At 43.4% G+C, this 17,659-nt stretch overlaps 1 long non-coding RNA gene across 1 annotated transcript in view; it reads left to right on the top strand.

Annotated features, from left to right (window-relative positions):
• Window positions 1-17,659, top strand: part of LOC137378764 (uncharacterized) — a 92,526-nt gene that overhangs the window by 62,822 nt on the left and 12,045 nt on the right. Inside the window, exons 2-3 of the long non-coding RNA XR_010976655.1 lie at window positions 2,566-2,643; window positions 4,147-4,233. This is a non-coding gene — a long non-coding RNA (uncharacterized lncRNA). The remainder of the gene's footprint in view (window positions 1-2,565; window positions 2,644-4,146; window positions 4,234-17,659) is intronic.

Below are 17,659 nucleotides of genomic sequence, written 5' to 3'. Positions count from 1 at the left end.
CAATGCAGCTCTGCTGTGCCTGCAGCACTGGACCCCTGCCATGCCCTGAGCTATGTGGCTGCAGCACAGGCTTTCAGCCTTCGCATGGGGAAATGCTACTCTTTTGGTGGGCAAACCTCAATGCTTAATGGTGGTGCAGTCTCGCAGCCCCGACTCACAACGGCTCTTTTTTTTCCTCTTTTAGGCCCAATTCTGAAAGAATACTCCCTCTCTGGCCTGTTACTGTTCGTTAAAATATCCCCTTTTGGTTACTCACACTCTCTCAGAGTACCGATTCCTGAGCGTGCTTCTCGACTATGGCCCTATGTCGTGCTGCTGCTGCTTCCCTCCGCTATTTTCAGTGTTGTTCCAGGCTTTTATGGCTTGCGTGGGAGAAACCGTTGTCAATGATGTTGCGCTTGTGATCACTGCCGCCGCTAACAATATGCATTCTTCTGTGTTTCTGCTCCCCTGTTGTCTTCCACTGCTACCATATTGTGTTATTGGTTTTCAACACAAACGTACCAAACACTATGAGACTGCTTGGTAAGTTAGACAAAAGGTTCTATATTACAGAATAATAGAATTACAGGAGAACTCTACGATACACGTTCTGCCTGCTGACTAACACTGCTCCAACTACTGTGTCACATGCTCGCTTGCATTACTTCCTGAGCTGATGTATACCAAACTATTTACATATTCAGTAGTATGTTAACTGGTATGAGAGCAGTTAAAGCTATATCAAAACATTCCCCAAGGGTCAAAGCTAGGACTACTGCTTTTTTTTGCTGATGATACCAAACTTGGAGCAGTGGCAAACAGTGAGGATGATACAAACCACCTGCAACAGGATATAGATAGGCTAGCAGAATGGACAGACAAGTGGCAGATAGAATTTTATACAGACTAGTCTGAGGCGATGCATTTTTGCAGAAGGGATTGGATTAAGCAATATACACTTAATGGCACTGTTCTAAAGAATGTGTAGGAACAGAGGGACCTGGTAGTGCATGTGCATAGCTCTTTAAAGGTGGCAGGACATATTGAGAGAGTGGTTAGCAAAGCATATGGGATCTTGGGCTTCATAAATAGCGGCACAGAATACAAAAGCAGGGAAGTTATGCTGAACCTTTATAAAGCTCTGGCTAGGCCCCAACTGGGGTATTATGTCCAGTTCTGGTCATCACATTTTACTTAGGATGTGAGGGTCCTTGAGAGGGTGCAGAGGAGATTTACCAGAATGGTTCCAGGGATGGGGGATTTTAGCACGTGTTTTTCCTGGAGCAAAGGCGATTGAGTGGAAATTTGATAGAGGTGTACAAGATTATTACAGGCTTAGATAAGTTAAACAAGGAAAAGCTGTTCCCATTAACTAATGGTACAAGGACTAGGCGACACAGATTGAAGGTTTTGGGCAAGAGATGCAGGCGGAATATGAGGAAAAATGTTTTTGCACAGCAAGTGGTAATGACCTGGAACTCACTGCCCACAAGTACGGTGGAAGTGGAGACAAATCAATGATTTCAAAAGGAAATTGGATGGCCATTTGAAGGAAATAAACTTGCAAGTCTACGGGGATCAAGCGGGGGAGTGGGACTGACTGGATTGCTCCGCGGAGAGCTGGCATGGGCTGAATAGCCTCCTTCTATGACGTATATGTTTCTATGACTCTGGCAATATTGTGCCTATTCTCTGGCCTGTGTTTCCTTCAGTGTGACTCCCCACTGGGAATGCAGGGCTGGTGAAATTTTCCTACAGTGCATTGTGAAGAAGATAGCAGAAAATTGCACATGGACATAGAAGTGAAGAAATTCACCATGCTGTTGACCTGTAGAGGTGCACTGGGCTGGGACAGTGGGGTGGTGGGGTGAGGGGAGAGGTGGGGTGGTGTGATATGTCTTTCACTCGTCCCTTTAATGCATTGCTAACCCCATTCAAACGACTCAGGGTAGGTGTCCATGTCTGTTGTGGTGCAGCATGTTGTCTGATGCATAAAGGAGAGGCACCCTGTTGTTCTGAGAGGGGAACTAAGGCTCCAATCAGACCAATGATAAAAGTTGGTATTAATTTTTCAAATTTCCTCCCCAGACTTTGATCAATTGCAGTGAGTGCATGTTTCCCACCAGTGATTTAATAATTAGACTTTCACAATTTAAAAAATCTTCAATAAAACTCCTCTTATCCTTCTCAGTCCTACATGCTGTACTGATGTCTCATCAGGATGTGATAGTTAAGGTCAGGGAGTTTCCCACAGGGAAAGGGGGAAAACTGGACAGAGAGTCAACCCAATCCGCTGCACGCATATTGGAAATCGGTTACAGAGTCCTCTTTGTCAAGGACTGTATGTGGCATGGGGTGACAAACAGGAAAAGTGAGGGGAGACCATATAAATAAAATATAAATACCTTAAGAGGGAGTTTCAGCCTTTTTTGTAAAAAAGATACACTGTACTTTAGGTCTTATTTGGAACCATGTTCCTTATTAATGGAGGCTGTGGAAGTGCTCTTTATTTTAATGTGTTTTTAATGGGTGGTGGAATGTTTAATTGGGCTGTGTGTATAACCCACATTGTATACTTTGCAGGTGGAAAGAAATGCAGATCTACACCTTGGACGCAGGAGATATGTTTCAGATATTTGGCAGCACAGACTGCAATGTAAGGTAATGCATGATGAGACTGTGAGTTTAATCCCAAATTTAGCAAAGTTATTAGGAACTGAACAGCAACACCTGGGATGTGAGGCCATTCTTCCTGACAATATTTAAAGGGAGACCATTTTAGAGTAAGAGTCTACCAGAAAACAAAGGATCATTTAGATTGTGACTCATTTCAGTGTAAGTCTGACCCTCAGCAACATTCAAGGCTTGTGGAATGTAGTTAAAAGACCGGGGAAATCCCAGTGAAGGGAATGTACACTCAGATGTACATGATGTATAATAATGTGTGAAGGAAGAACAGATTGCAAAATTATTGCATCACAACCATGTGATTTCTAATACTGTACTATCTGTGCACTCCAGTGCATTCAAAGATTAGTGTTTAACATGAACAATAACCCTTTACTGCCACATGTAATGCCAAAAATTGCACAACTACAGAAATATTTCAATATATTACAGTTCTCAATCTTGAAGAATCCTTGGTATACTACCATCAACAAATAGTTTCAAAACTCCGATTTATTTCTTCATGTCAGAAGCAGAAAATATTGTTTTGAATTTACTATAATTTTGCTGATCAGATTTTTTAAGTACCTCGATTGGCGATTGCAGTCTTACAGTTGTTACGACCAGGTGAGAAAGGGGTCTAGGGGTTCCCTCTCAGCCTTTGCTTGGTTTAACCGTAACAGGTTTAATTTTTATCAATACCGTGTTTTTAGCACCCCCCCAGTGAATCTTTGTTCACTGCTTTCCAATTGTAAGGCAAAGAAATCAATCAGACAGGTTTCCTTAGATTTAAACAAGAAAGGTGGAAGTTTATTCATCTTAAACTCTAATTCGGTTAACGACTACGAATATGCAACGCGACCACGCTAGCATGCATACACGATAAACACACACGCAGATAGAAACAGAAAAAGTAGAAAGAACAAAGGGAAAAGTTTGAGGCAAAAGCTGGGTTTTATTTACGGTCCTTTGAGTTCAATGTAGAGTCTTTGTTTGCCGGTAAGTCTTGACGCTTCATTGGGGCCCAGTGCACACTTTGATGTAGGACTCTTTTCTTTCTTGAGGTTTAAGTGACTCCACTGGATCCAGAGATTAGTGAGAGAGAGAGAGAGAGAGAGAGAGAGACTTTCTTGTTCCAAGTTCAGTTGCAATCTGCAGTCTGACCCATGCTGTCCTGTGAGCAGTTCAAAACCAGACCTGGGCCAGCAGGTTAGTCATGTGACTTGCTTTTTTAACAACCTCCTGCGTTTATGGATTCCAAAGCTCTCAGTTGGGGGTGGGGAGCGGGTATAGTGCTGTCTCTTACACTGACAAGATGTGGATCACCAATGCCCAGAGTTAATTGAATCAGTGAGCAGTTCCTAGGCGACTGTCTCTTAGGATGCAAATTTTTTGCCAGCCACTGCTGATCCCCTATAAGCAAGTCATCTCTTCACTCCAGCAACAGTTTAAAATTAATGTTCATGTGACGAAATTAATATGCCTCATTCTTGGCAGGTGGAGGTCTTCATGACACAGTAAATAATAAACCTCATCTGCTACAGGACCAAGAATGTTGCCATGAAAACGACCTGTTACTACCAGGTGAGAAATGTGTCTAGCGGTCTTTTGCGGTCTTTACCTGGTCTTATTCTAACAGGGTGTTACTTTTAAACACGCTGTGTTTTGAGCTCCCCCCTTTTGTGAATCCTTGTTCACAACTTTCCAATTATAAGGCAAAGAAATCAACACACCGGGTTTTCTCAGGTTTAAAGGAGAAAGATGAAATTTATTAAACCTTCAGCTTAAACTTAAACTCTAATACGGTTCACGCCTATGGATATACGACGCGCCCATGCTAGCATGCACATGCAATATGCACATGCAGATAAGGACAGAAAAGAGAAGAGGAAAATATAGTAGAGAGAGATTTGAGGCAATATCAGAAGAGTCTCTTGTTTACTGTGCTTCAAGCTCACTTGATTGTAGGTAGTCTTGCTGTTCGTCAGGACCCAGTATTCCTTTTAAACCTTGTTCACGTAGGAGACCTTTCTCTCTCTGAGGTGCACGTGTTTTCACAAGATTCAGTTCTGTGGGAAAGAGATGGAGGCAGGCAGACAGGAGGGGAGGTAATTCTTGCTTCAGTTCCAGGAGCACACGGTTTTCTGAGTTCAAATTCTGTTTTTCCAATTTAAAACTCCCCTAGTTAGCCAGCAGCTGGTTATGTGACTGACTGGTTTGACCAGGTCTCTTCTGTGTATTGGGGCAGGGACTGGTTCCTTTGATTCAACACTGTCTGGTACTATGCAAATGTCTTTCCAGTCTGGGGCTTGCAATTTTAAGTTTTAATGTTTATGTGATGAAATAAAGTCTGCCTCAGTCTTGGCAGGTGGAGGGTTCGCCTGACAGACCTATCAATACAATTGTTTCCATGGAAGCCATGAATGTTACTTTTGGTTTTAATTGGGAAAGAGGTGTTTGTGCATCGTGCAGGACATTGCTAAAATTGAGTAAAAAAAGTAAACGGAGATGGGAAAGTAAATTAGAGAGCAGCACAATGGTTAGGTGATGCCAAGTTTGTGCTTTTAGGGGAGATTTTCTGCTTTGGGCTGCATGTCAGGAAATTGTACTCTTTAAAAATTCATTCATGGGATGTGGGCATCGCTGGCTAGGCCAGCATTTATTGCTCATCCCTAATTGCTCTTGAGAAGGTGGTGATGAGCTGCCTTCTTGAACCACTCCAGTCCATGTGGGGTAGGTACACCCACAATGCTGTTATGAAGGGAGTTGCAGGATTTCGACCCAGTGACAGTGAAGGGACGACAATATAGTTCCAAGTCAGGATGATGTGTGGCTTGGAGGGTAACTTGCAGGTGGTGCTGCCCTTGTCCTTCTAGGTGGTCGAGAGCGTGGGTTTGGAAGGTGCTGTCCTGAGACTGTGATTTGTTTGAACACTAATAAGGATGTATAGTTGTCCAGTTGAGCACATCGTGGGAGCCCTGAATCAGAACATCTTTCTTTAAAAGCCCAACATTATTACAAAATATTCATTAGGTTAATTATTACAAGTGGTTCAAATCCAGGTTTTGGAGCATTCATCTGATTCATTTAAAAAAAACCCTCTAAATTAGATATGGTAAAAATCCATACTTGAATGAATTCCTGGGTTGCTTCGGGGTGATTATATGCATAGATGATACATATATAAAAGAACATGTATAAATTTAAGACTACCAAGGTTCCTATTAACAGAGGTTTTCTTGCACTTTGCTTATTTGGCACAGTGAGTAAGTGGCAAGGAAATCATTGTAACAAAGCAATGTCCGAATGGACACATTTCATAGGAGATGCAGGGTTACAGAACAATAACATGCTCAGATGTGAATTTTTCCCCTTGAGAAATACCTTTTTTTGGTAAATTGTTTTGTTTGCCAAGGTGAGTGATGCCAGTACCGGGAAAGGGAACATTTTCCCATTTTGGGGAAGAAATAGGTAACATTCTTATCGTGCACAGACAGTGTGGAATCTCACCTGCTGCCAATGCATATCAGAAAGTTATGGTCAGCTACCCCTCGATACTTTAATATCCATTAGTAGTGGGTGAGATAACCTTCTGCCAGCATGTACCTGTAAAATTGCTTCCCTAGTGTAATCTTCAAGCACTCACAAGTCAGGTAGAACATAATTCGATGCAAAGTAAAGTTTCCATTTCTTTAGCTTCAAGGATAGAAAGTGGTTTATGCAGCCACCTTTTTGGATGAAGTGGAGGCAAGCAACATCTTACATTCTGGAAAATATAAAGTAATTCCTTTACTGATTGGTGCTTTACAGCACCTAATTTGCGACAATCTACAGTTTGTCCTTCAAGATATATCACCATGGCACATGATTGAGAACACATGATGGCTTGTTAAGGTAAAATGCCAAGAAACTGTATGCAGTTTGATTACTCATTTTTCTGTGGACAAAACAGATCAGATCTGGTTATTTTCAATGCACTTTGTAACTGCCTCTTATTTTTGATTGGTGATAGATGCTGTTAATACTTTAAAGGTTTGTTTTATGTTTATATGACATATATTGATGGGGGACTGAAGTTGGCTTCAGTACCCATAAAATTTGACTACTTGTGATGCCAAATCTTATCCCAATTACTAGCAGATGGGTAAAACAGACTGTAAAGAAACACAGATGCAGACTAAGAAATAGATTGGCAGGAGTGAAAAGCAGAGTAACAAGAAATAGAATCACAGAATCATTATAGTGCAGAAGGAGGCCATTCGGCCCATCATGTCCGCACTAGCTCTCCGAAAGAGCAATCCCCTCAGTTCTATTCTGCTGCCTTCTCCCCATAACCCTGCACATTCTTCCTTTTCATCTAACTAATTCCCTTTTGAATGCTTCAATTGAACCTCCACCACACTCTCAGGCAGTGCATTCCAACCTTAACCACTCACTGTGTGAAAAAGTTTTTCCTCATGCCATTTTTGCAAACTACTGTGAAAATGCAAACATTGATGTGTACTATTACAAAATGGATAGAAATGTGTCACAATGCAGCTATGAAACCACATCAGAGAGACAAACGCAGACAGAGACCAACAATAGGACATCAGATAGACTCGCCAACTTTAAGGGCATTTAAGTGGTCATTGGATAGACATATGGATGAAAATGGAATAGTGTAGGTCAGATGGTTTCACAGGTCGGCGCAACATCGAGGGCTGAAGGGCCTGTACTGCGCTGTAATGTTCTATGTTCTAGATATTCGATGGCACCAGAGTTACAGTCACAAATTCGACCCACTCACCCACCAACTGGTAACCACCTTGAAGCAAATTGCTTGTAATGATTGGCGGCTAAGATGGCTGCTTGAGTGAAGAGAAGACAGCCAGACAGACTTACTTTTTTAATGAAAGTCACCTAAATTCTATTCTTTGAGCCAAAATGTAATTGACAAATTTATCCAAAGTAATTAGATACAAAATCTTGTTTGGCACTCTTTGCAATTTATACATAAAGTAACAATTTTTTTTCTGGCACAGGAGTGTAAATTCATCTTCTTGCACAGATATGACCATGATATTACCTAAAGTCAGAGAGGTTACCTATAGGTTTTCTGATTTAGTTACCATAGACCTAAGGGGCCTAGCTGCCCAAGAGATCAGAAAAACCAGCAGAGATTGCTTGTCTGGGGGAGGCTTTGGGGGTGGCAGGTCCCACCCAAATAATATTGTTAGCTCCTGTCCTCAGCCTCCTTTGTAAAGGCTTGCTGTAGAACCATTGCCTGTGCAGGCAGCACAGTGGCGCAGCAGTTAGCACTGCAGCCTCATAGCTCCAGTGACCTGGGTTCAATTCTAGGTACTGCCTGTGTGGAGTTTGCAAGTTCTCCCTGTGACTGTGTGGGTTTCCACTGGGTGCTCTGGTTTCCTCCCACAGCCAAAGACTTGCAGGTTGATAGGTAAATTGGCCATTGTAAATTGCCCCTAGTGTTGGTAGGTGGCAGGAGAATTGAGGGAAGGTGGGGATGTGACAGGGAATATGGGAGTAATGTAGGATTAGTATAAATGGGTGGTTGATGGTCAGCATAGACTTGGTGGGCCAAAGGGCCTGTTTCTCTATGACTTTAAGAAAAAGATTTTTGTTTCCAGGCCACAGCTCTGTCAAGACTCCCATTTCAAATCTTCCATTAAAAAAAAAGATTTGGAATGGAATGGGTGTTCTGACAGAGCAAGTGGTCTGAACTTGAAGACCCACTGTTTGGCCAGTATACCTGGGCGAACTAGGCAAATTTTCACCATCCATTCACCAGGTCCTATTGAAAAACCAGGAGGTGGAAACTATGATGTTTGGAGTCCCATAACTATCTCTTATGATGATGGTCACTTTGGAGGGGCTCTGGTCTCATCAGAGATAGAGGAAGTTTTGCCATAGGGCTAGGAGCAGACATAACCAGATCCTAGTCTAGTTTCCAACTATTTCGTTTATTAGCTTATTTCAATCACCACTGATTCCTATGCCCAGAGGCCCAAGAAAACCTGACTCATGTAAGAGTAATTGTTTCAGCTGCTATTTTAAGCTAACAACCATCTCAATTGGTTAATGAAAGTAATTTTGGACAATTGAGGCCTGAATGTTTTGGGGATGGGTAGGATGAAAAAGGTGGCCACTATTTGGGTCTGGGGGGGGAGGGCATAGTTTGGGGTGGAAGCTTAATACACTGGCCTTCTGTTCCTTTAAAATTTCACCCCATATTTCAGAGTGGCGACTCAGCATGTTTTCTGTCGGCTCCTCACTTCATCTTGGATGGGGTGTTGGTGGGGGAATGTGGAGGAGTTCCAAAGCAACCCCAGGAACTCCATCCAGTACATCCTTGTAACCCCAACAAAACTTTCACCACCTGTGAGTTGTGAGAACCTCATGTGCACTTAATAAAGGCCCTACGACTGTACTAGAGAAAGGTAATCAATCCCAGATGGGACCTATTTCTTTTCTAAAGATGGCCATTTGCTGCATGAAAAACATTTAACATTTTTTACAGCACTTTCTATTTGGCCCTTCTTTGGCCTCAGCCTCCATCATTGGAGCAGCATAGAGCTAGTCTAATTGGGGAGGGCACCTCAGAACTACACTTACAGATATGTGAGGCTCCAGACTCAATTATAGGAAGGGATCAGCATCACAGACCAGGGATGGATGGGTCCCACTCCCACTTGTGGAGCGGGACTCAGAGAAATTTGGGTCCTTGAAATATTAGGGTCACCACTGATACTGAGCCACATTGGGAGGGAGTGCTGGTTAGAGATAGGTGCCTAGGATTTCTGAACAGTTTAACTGAAAAACAGGCATAAATTGGGCAAAAACAGCGAGAAACTAGGGTGGAAACCTATACAATTTTTCAATGGCACTTCCTTCTGGCAGATGCCAATTTGATAGCCTTAATACATGAATGACCCCGCATCATGGATGAAGAGCCTATATGCAATCTGATGGTTTTTACTTCAGGTTGTCACCGTTTGTTTATTCATCCCTTCAGACAAAATGGGCATTCATGCTTGCTCGGGCTTGAACTGTTTAAAAAACCCTGATTGAAAATTTACATCTCATTTGGGCGGCACAGTGGCGCAGTGGTTAGCACCGCAGCCTCACAGCTCCAGCGACCCGGGTTCAATTCTGGGTACTGCCTGTGTGGAGTTTGCAAGTTCTCCCTGTGTCTGCGTGGGTTTCCTCCGGGTGCTCCAGTTTCCTCCCACATGCCAAAGACTTGCAGGTTGATAGGTAAATTGGCCATTATAAATTGCCCCTAGTATAGGTAGGGAAATGTGGGGATGTGGTAGGAATATGGAATTAGTGTAGCATTAGTATAAATGGGTGGTTGATGGTTGGTACAGACTCGGTGGGCCAAAGGGCCTGTTTCAGTGCTGTATCTCTAAAAAAAAAAATTTGCTTGTGTGCTTGTTTTTCTTTTCACCTCCACCATTGAGATAGCTTTGTGGCAACTATTGCATCAGTGCTACTTTTGCCCCAACGTTAACACAATGGGCTTTCCTACAGGAATCCATCTGCACTTGTGTTGATTGAAGGAAGAAGAAAAAGACAAATGATACAACATGGGTTGCAAAGCAGGTCAAACTGGACTAAACTCACTCAGCATCATGCTCTTGCATCTACGTTTACAGAGTGAAGCACACATATATCAGAGATTCAGTTCTTGTGTAGATTGCGGTGGATGTGACTGGAAAATTGTGCAGAGTATTGTTTTTCTTTGTAGTTCTGATGAATGGCCATCAACTGAAATGTTGGGCTGAATTTTGTGGAGCCGGCAGATGTCCCGACGCCGGGCCTGAAAGGTTAGGGGTACCTCGTCTCGGCACTTTGGAGACCCCCCCAGGTCTATTTAATGGTGCTCGGGCAATTAGCTGCCTGGCGCCATGGTCCCTGTTATGACACGACACCAGTCTTGCTTGTACTGTGTCTTTATTGAACTCTCTGCTGATGGATGCCTACAGTGAGTGCCTCATGGTAGAGGTCACATGAGCACGGCAAGCCAGGAGGCACGTTAGTACAGTATTGCATTTCTATCCCAAACAGTCCCCATCCCTCTAAGGATGGGATTTCCACCCCAAAGAACTGCTGGCCGATCAGAGGGCTGGCAGCTCCATAGTATCGGCAGCGCCACCAGGAACGGCGGCCACTGCCGGTACTACTAGAGGCTCAGGACCAGGCCCATTTCTGGAGCCCAGTTAGGTGTGGTGAGGTTGCTGGGGACAGTCCAGCAGGTTCCAGTGAGGGGGTGTGAGGTGGTGGTCGTTGAGGGTGGGGTTGGGGGGGAGGTGTTCGCGGAGTCCCTCTGTGGGCCACAGATTGCGAGGAGGTCCTCCCCCAAGCCCCCAGAGAGGCCACCATGTTTTACTGGGTGACCTCCTCACGTGTTGGTGGCCCCCTGCGGCAGCAGGAAGAGACCCTTAAGTAACTATTATTGGCCACTTAAGGGCCTCAATTGGCCTCTGGGTGGGAAAGCCATCTTCGGCCTCTCCCGCCCCGACAAAATGGCTGGCGACGGGCACTCCACCTTCAGTAGCTATTTTATGGGCCCTCCTGCCTCTGCTCCACTGATGCTGCCTTACCTGCTGCATGTTTCCAGTATTTCCTGTTTTTATTTCAGATTTCCAGTGTCTGCAATGTTTTGCTGTTGTTCCTCTTTGCTTGGCTTGAAAACCTATCCCATTTCTACTTCGAAAATACATCATTACCTGAGCTGGCCTTCTCCGAAAATCAGTTTTGCAACCAAGCTACATGTTGTAAGCGTGCCTCCGATTAGCAGTGTAAATATAGTTCTAAAATTCTACAGAATCTCGTCAGAAACCACATTATGAAGCATAAACTTTGAGTATATCCTAATGACCCAACTTTTTAGTGTTTTCCTACTTGTATGTGTACGTTTATGATAGCAGATTACTTCTGCTAATAGAACTGGCAGACCTGCCATCATAAAGACTCTCAAGTACTCTCTTAACTTCTGCACCAAAGGAAAACATGATGCAACTAATCACTTTCCTCAGCAGTACATGGACCCAGATCTCGCTTTCAGCGACAAAGGAATGGCACTCGCATTCACCTTGCGGAAAGCTGACACAGACTTTTTGAGGACTTGTCAGCGGAGATTTACTCTAATCTGGTGTCTTTTCCAGCATGGTTCCTTTTACAGAGGATCTGTGGCATCTTACAAATAGTGCAAGGATTTCCACTTTCGTTTATGTTTGGACTCAAAATTTGCTTTCATAGGTGACTCAGCACAGTACCATGTACTGTTATTTTCATGCCAAATACTAAATCTACTCTCTGGCACTAAGAATGTTTGTGTTTTTTAGCAGTTCAATATTGGTGTTACAAATTTTGGGTCTGTCTTAGATGTGTTAAGCATCACTGATTTCTCCCTTAAGTGGCCCCTTTTCCTTTATGACGAAGAGTTTGCTTTTGTTACCCATATATCGAAACATACAAAGACATGAACCGAGGTGAGGGAGTGCTCACAAAGGTGTAACAGTGAGAGCCCTTGCTCCTCATGTGCACTTCTCCAGTGTTCCAAAAAGTGGAACGATTAACTCTTTAGTGCTGCATGGCCAGATACTGAATCATTAAAGCTTCTTTATTTCACAGTCAGTAATAGAATGTACAGAGCAACAGTTATCACAAGCCTTACCTTATTTCAAGTTACCTTCTGTTCCTTCTTGTAATAAAGAAAATAATGAACCATATCCTGGTTGATAGGCTTATCCCTGAATCAGACTATGCTTGCTTTTAGCCTGGGCGGCTCTCTTCTCATGTAGACTAGTCTCGGCTTCACCTGCATCTTTCAGCAGAACTTAGCAACTGACCATGTTCTTTTGCATGTTGAGGACCTGCTCCCCAACTCCTTTCCTGTCCAGGGGTTGGGCAGCAGAGCTGTCAGTCTTCTACTGCACTTTGGATGTGGGCTCATTGAAATGAATGCCTGCTGTTTTCAGAGTGAGTAGTGTTATCTCAACACTATGAACTTGGATGATTCATAGGAGAGCTCTCTACCTCATTGTTAAATCAGAAGGCAGGCAACATTCCAATGGCTGATTTGACTACAAATTTCCTTCCTCCTCCTGTTCTGGCTGCAAGTGTCTTTTAAAACTTTGTGGTCTCACTTTAAGTTAGATATATTTTGATATGAATCATATCCATTTTTTTCTTTGTTTGCATACCAAAATGTAACAACTAATAATGTCCCTTTCTAAGGTCATTGGATATGGCATGGAGGATGTAGGACCCTATCCATGGTCCATCTGAAAATATAGTCAATTAAATAGATTTCACACTATGAAGCATTTTGAAAACAATAGCTAAATGCTATGTAGAATGTATTGGAAAATTAAGAATATGCAGGCCAGCTAAGGACAATTGTAACATTTGCTTAAATATAAAAAAAGGCTCCTGGAACCTGGTTAGCACTAGGAACTTATGCACAAATTTATCTTGTATGTTGACAATGACCCATTTTTCTCAAATTTGGGTGGCTTGTAGTACAAACCAACACAATTAACACAATACAGGGTCAACAGATAACTTAGTTTTTATTCTAGAGTACACCTCAGAAAGATATTCTATTCCATTGTGCCAGGGGAGTGCTGAGTTTCTAGTGTAAAGGAGAGGGAAAAGGAAGACAACTGATATTGGGTTTCCTGATTCTAGCTTCCTTTGCATTTCTTGCAACCACCTCTCTGTTTTTGGCCTCAGAAGCTATAACTGTCACGAACCAATGGGCCTGAATTTTCTGGGCCTCCTAGTGATGGGAACAGAGTGGGGGGTGGGGGGGGGGGTGGGGGGCACCCATAAAATTGTGTGGGAAGGTGGGAAGTGGAGTGACTGTCACCTTCCCGATGGCTTTGAATTTAGTCCAGGGACGACCTTCCTGCCCCATGCTAATTAAGACCCTTAAATAATGGCCATTTATGGGTCTCTTCCTGCCTCCAGCCCAATTCAATGGAACGTGGAGGGGCCTTCCGCCGCATGGAGACACCGCCAGGTAAAGCCTGATGGCTTCCTAGTGGGGTTGGGGAAAATCTAGGGTCCCAGAGGACCCCCACAGTGTCAAACGCCAACCCCCCTCCCCCCCCAGGGAAGACCCCCTCCCACCCTCACTAGCAACTCCCACCCATCGCTAGGGCTTGCCTGAATGACCCCAGCCACCCCAACCCCACTTAGCTCTCCCGGGGTCTTCATCAATCTTCTCTCCTGCAGGGCCTCCTGTAGTACTGGCAGTGGCCACCTCTCACAGTAGCGTTGCCGGCCTTCCGATTGGCTGGTAGCTGTGGAGGCAGGAACTGCCCTGATGCGGGCAGTTAATTAGCTGCCACCCGTGAAATAGCAATGGGGGTCCAGTGGAGGCCTGCGACCGTCTTCCGGCCTGCTGCCGGAACCCCATCGCTGGAATAAAATCCAACCCATGATCTGAAATGCTGCCCCTAAACCATTTCCTCTTGCTACATCTCTCCCTTCCTTCAAAAGCCTCCTCAAGACTTACCTCTTTGAGCATTTCATCACCATTCCTTCTCCTTCTCTGATTATTTTTGCCTCTGTGAAGCACTTTGGGATATTTTATTATGTTAAAGATGCGAAATAATTTCAAGCTGTTGTTAATATGATTCATCTCCAGTTGCAAAACTGGGCTGAATTTTATGTGCGGGCGGGTGCAAAAATGGCCTGCCCCATCTCGTGGAGCTGCTGCAATCTTCCGTTCGGTGGTTCATTTAAATAGCCAGGGCGGGCCGCACCCCCTCCAATCACGCGGAGGAGGCAGGCTGTCCATCTCCGGCAATGGCGTCAGCTGCCGGTGTGCCCATTTTTAAAGGGCTGTCAGCCCTATCAGGAAATTTAAATATTTAAAGGTGAAGTGAATAAAAATAAATAAATACACCTCTTTTGCCCCTCTCCCATCCCCCAATAACAATTAAATTAATTATTTGCTCTTTCTCCACAGCCCCCAAAAGACTTACCTTTACAATCTGACCTTCCCCCCCACAAACTGCATTAACTTTCAACTCCAACCCTTCCCACCATCCCCTCCACCCATGACCTTAATTTGACCCTGCCCCCCCACCTCCCGTACTGATAAGCTTACCTCCTCCCCCCTCCCCACCAGTGTTGCACCTCGTTTCCCCAGATGGGGATTCAAAGGCACGGGAGTGCCGGCCACCGGGCTGAAGATCGCAGAAAGGCATCAGGCGGCGAAGTGAGTGTCATTAATTCATTCATTTAAATTTATTTAAATATTCAAATTGGGGTCCTGTCGCCGAGCGGCGGGGGACTGCCACAGTGCCTCGCCGCTGTCGGGAGGATCAGGCCGGGCCCTGCCGGTGTCGAGGTCCGTGGCGGGCCTCATCCAGGGCCATCTTCAGGCGCTACCACCGCACCCCCCCCCCACCCCCCTCCACCCCCCGGCCACAGATCCCGACGTCGAGGACTCCTTAAAATCCAGCCCACTGTTTCTAGAGTACATTAAATGGATTCGCTTAGAAAGGAATTTACAATAATCATCTATTTAAGGATGACAATCTCGAAGTCATCATTGATTAAATCAAATTAAAGTTTATTAATAAGCATAAAAGCAAAAGCTCCAGCTCATTTGCATGTAGTCAATGTAGTGTATCAAGTTCCATGTAAAGCATTACATAATGGGTCACAGGATACGGGGTATGCCATTTAGAACAGAGATGAGGAGAAATTTCTTCACTCAGAGGATGGTGAACCTGTGGAATTCTCTACCGCAGAAGGCGGTGGAGGCCAAGTCATTAAATATATTCAAGAAGAAGATAGATATATTTCATAATGCCAAAGGGATCAAGAGATATGGGGAGAAAGCGGGAACAGGGTACTGAATTAGACGATCAGCCATGATCTTTTTTGATTTCAGAAGTATTTAGATGAGCACTTGAACTGTCATAGCATACAAGGCTACAGGCCAAGTGCTGGAAAATGGGATTAGAATAGGTAGGTGCTTGATGGCCGGCACAGACACGATGGACTGAAGGGCCTGTTTCTGTGCTGTATAACTCTATGATTCTATGAATGGCGGAGCAGGCTGGAAGGGCCGAAGGGCCTACTCCTGCTCCTAGTCTCTATGTTTCCATAATCTGTTTCCAGTGATTTAACACCTCATAAAATATAAACTTCTTATCAACAAATTTAGTTTGACTAATTTTTACAATTGTTCAAAGATTTCTTCATCTTGATAATCAGGATGATTAAACTTCCTTGCAAATTGGTTCTTGAATATTTTATGATTTAGAGTCCTTAATTTAATGACTAGTTCTTAAAATGGCATGATGTACTGGCATGGGTTATTTAAACACTGGCTTGGAATTGAGTGCAAACGTTTTGGAAACATTTCCTCTCAGCACTTAAAAGACAAATACAGAAAATTGCTCAATAAAGCACAATTAAAAATTGTTTGCATCTCGTCATCAAACCATAGAAACTAGTAGCTAACATAGAGGAAAGATTTCCTTTGTGTGTTATGTGTAACAAAATCTTGAACCCGTTTAAAACAGAGTTTCATGATTTCATTGCACGTAGCACAACGATTAAATCTCCTCCCCCACCCCAAAGCAAGCATACTTTGCCTATGTCAGACTTATATTTCATTTGAAGAACTGTTTTATAAGAGAATTTTACAGATTCACTTAAATTGAAGTACACCACTAAACTTCATTACCATTCCACCAATATTATATAAATACAAATGGTTGCAGCTTATTGTACTATTTTCATTAACTGCTTCCGATTACTTTGATGGGAGCATAAGAACAGGTGTAGTATCTCGAGACTGTTGCACCATTCAATTAGATCATGGCGGATCTGTAGTTCAACCCAATTTATCTACCTTAGATCCATACCCCTTGATACTCCTAATAAAAATCTGTCAAACTAGGTCTTGAAAATTTCAGTTAACCCTGCATCCACAGCCATTTAGGGCAAGGGGAGAGGGGTTTGGGGGTGGGGTGGATGCAGAATTCCATACTTCCACTACTCTTCGTGTGAATCTGTAATTTTGGATTTCACTCCTGAATAGCATAGCTCTAATTTTGATATTATGCCCCCTTGTTCTGGATTCGCCCCTCAGAGGAAATACTTTCTCTGTTTTTACTCTATCAATTCCTTTTATCATTTTGAATCACTCCTCAGCCATCTAGACTCAAGGAAATGCAGCCAAGTTTATGAAACCTGTTCTCATATTTTAATCCTTTAAGACCAGGTATCATTTTGGCAAATCTGTTCTGTACCCTTTCCAAGGCCAATATATTCTTTCTGAGGTATAGCACCCAAAACTGAACACAGTAATCCAGATGGAGAAACAAGAACGTGCATCCCATTGTACCTCTGTCAGCCATTGTCAACCTCAGTCTAATGACAATTCTTGACTGCAGTCGCCAGCTTTACAGCCAAATCGGAGAGACTTTACTTTCCTTCAGCTGCTCAAAACCTTGTGGTTGTCAATTATCTGTTTCAAATTTAAGTCACAAATCTTGTTCCAAATGCACCATTTCAACATACACAGTGTGGTTGAATTCATGTCTTATAAATGCAGTGCAACCAGTCAGGTCTCCAACAGTCATGTCTGGTCTTGAGAATCCTGCCTACAGATTCCAAGAATAACTAAGCCCATTATTATGGTTCAGCTTTAATTTTATTCTTCAAACCCTCACATTGGCTACATTTTTCCTTTGATCCCTTTATGCAACCGTGCAATTTTTTTTAAAGGGTTTATGTTATAAGTTGCTTATTGAAGTGCTCTGCATGCTTTCTTCCTCTACTGAATTTTTTCATATTTATTTCCCAACATCTCATGAAAATGCTTATTTTTGCTAGGGCACCCCATTAAAGAGCAATAGAACAAGTACGTGTAGGTTCACTCTGATGTTTCCAGGAATAGGAAGCTACAGCTATAAAGCAATGTTTAAGAAATTAGTACTAATTTCTCAGGGGTGTCCTGAGAAAGAACTTC

This window comes from Heterodontus francisci, chromosome 17, assembly GCF_036365525.1.
Source record: "Heterodontus francisci isolate sHetFra1 chromosome 17, sHetFra1.hap1, whole genome shotgun sequence".
NCBI lineage: Eukaryota > Metazoa > Chordata > Chondrichthyes > Heterodontiformes > Heterodontidae > Heterodontus > Heterodontus francisci.
The sequence above is the reverse complement of the archived record's forward strand: the minus strand, read 5'-3'. Positions and strand labels throughout refer to the sequence as shown.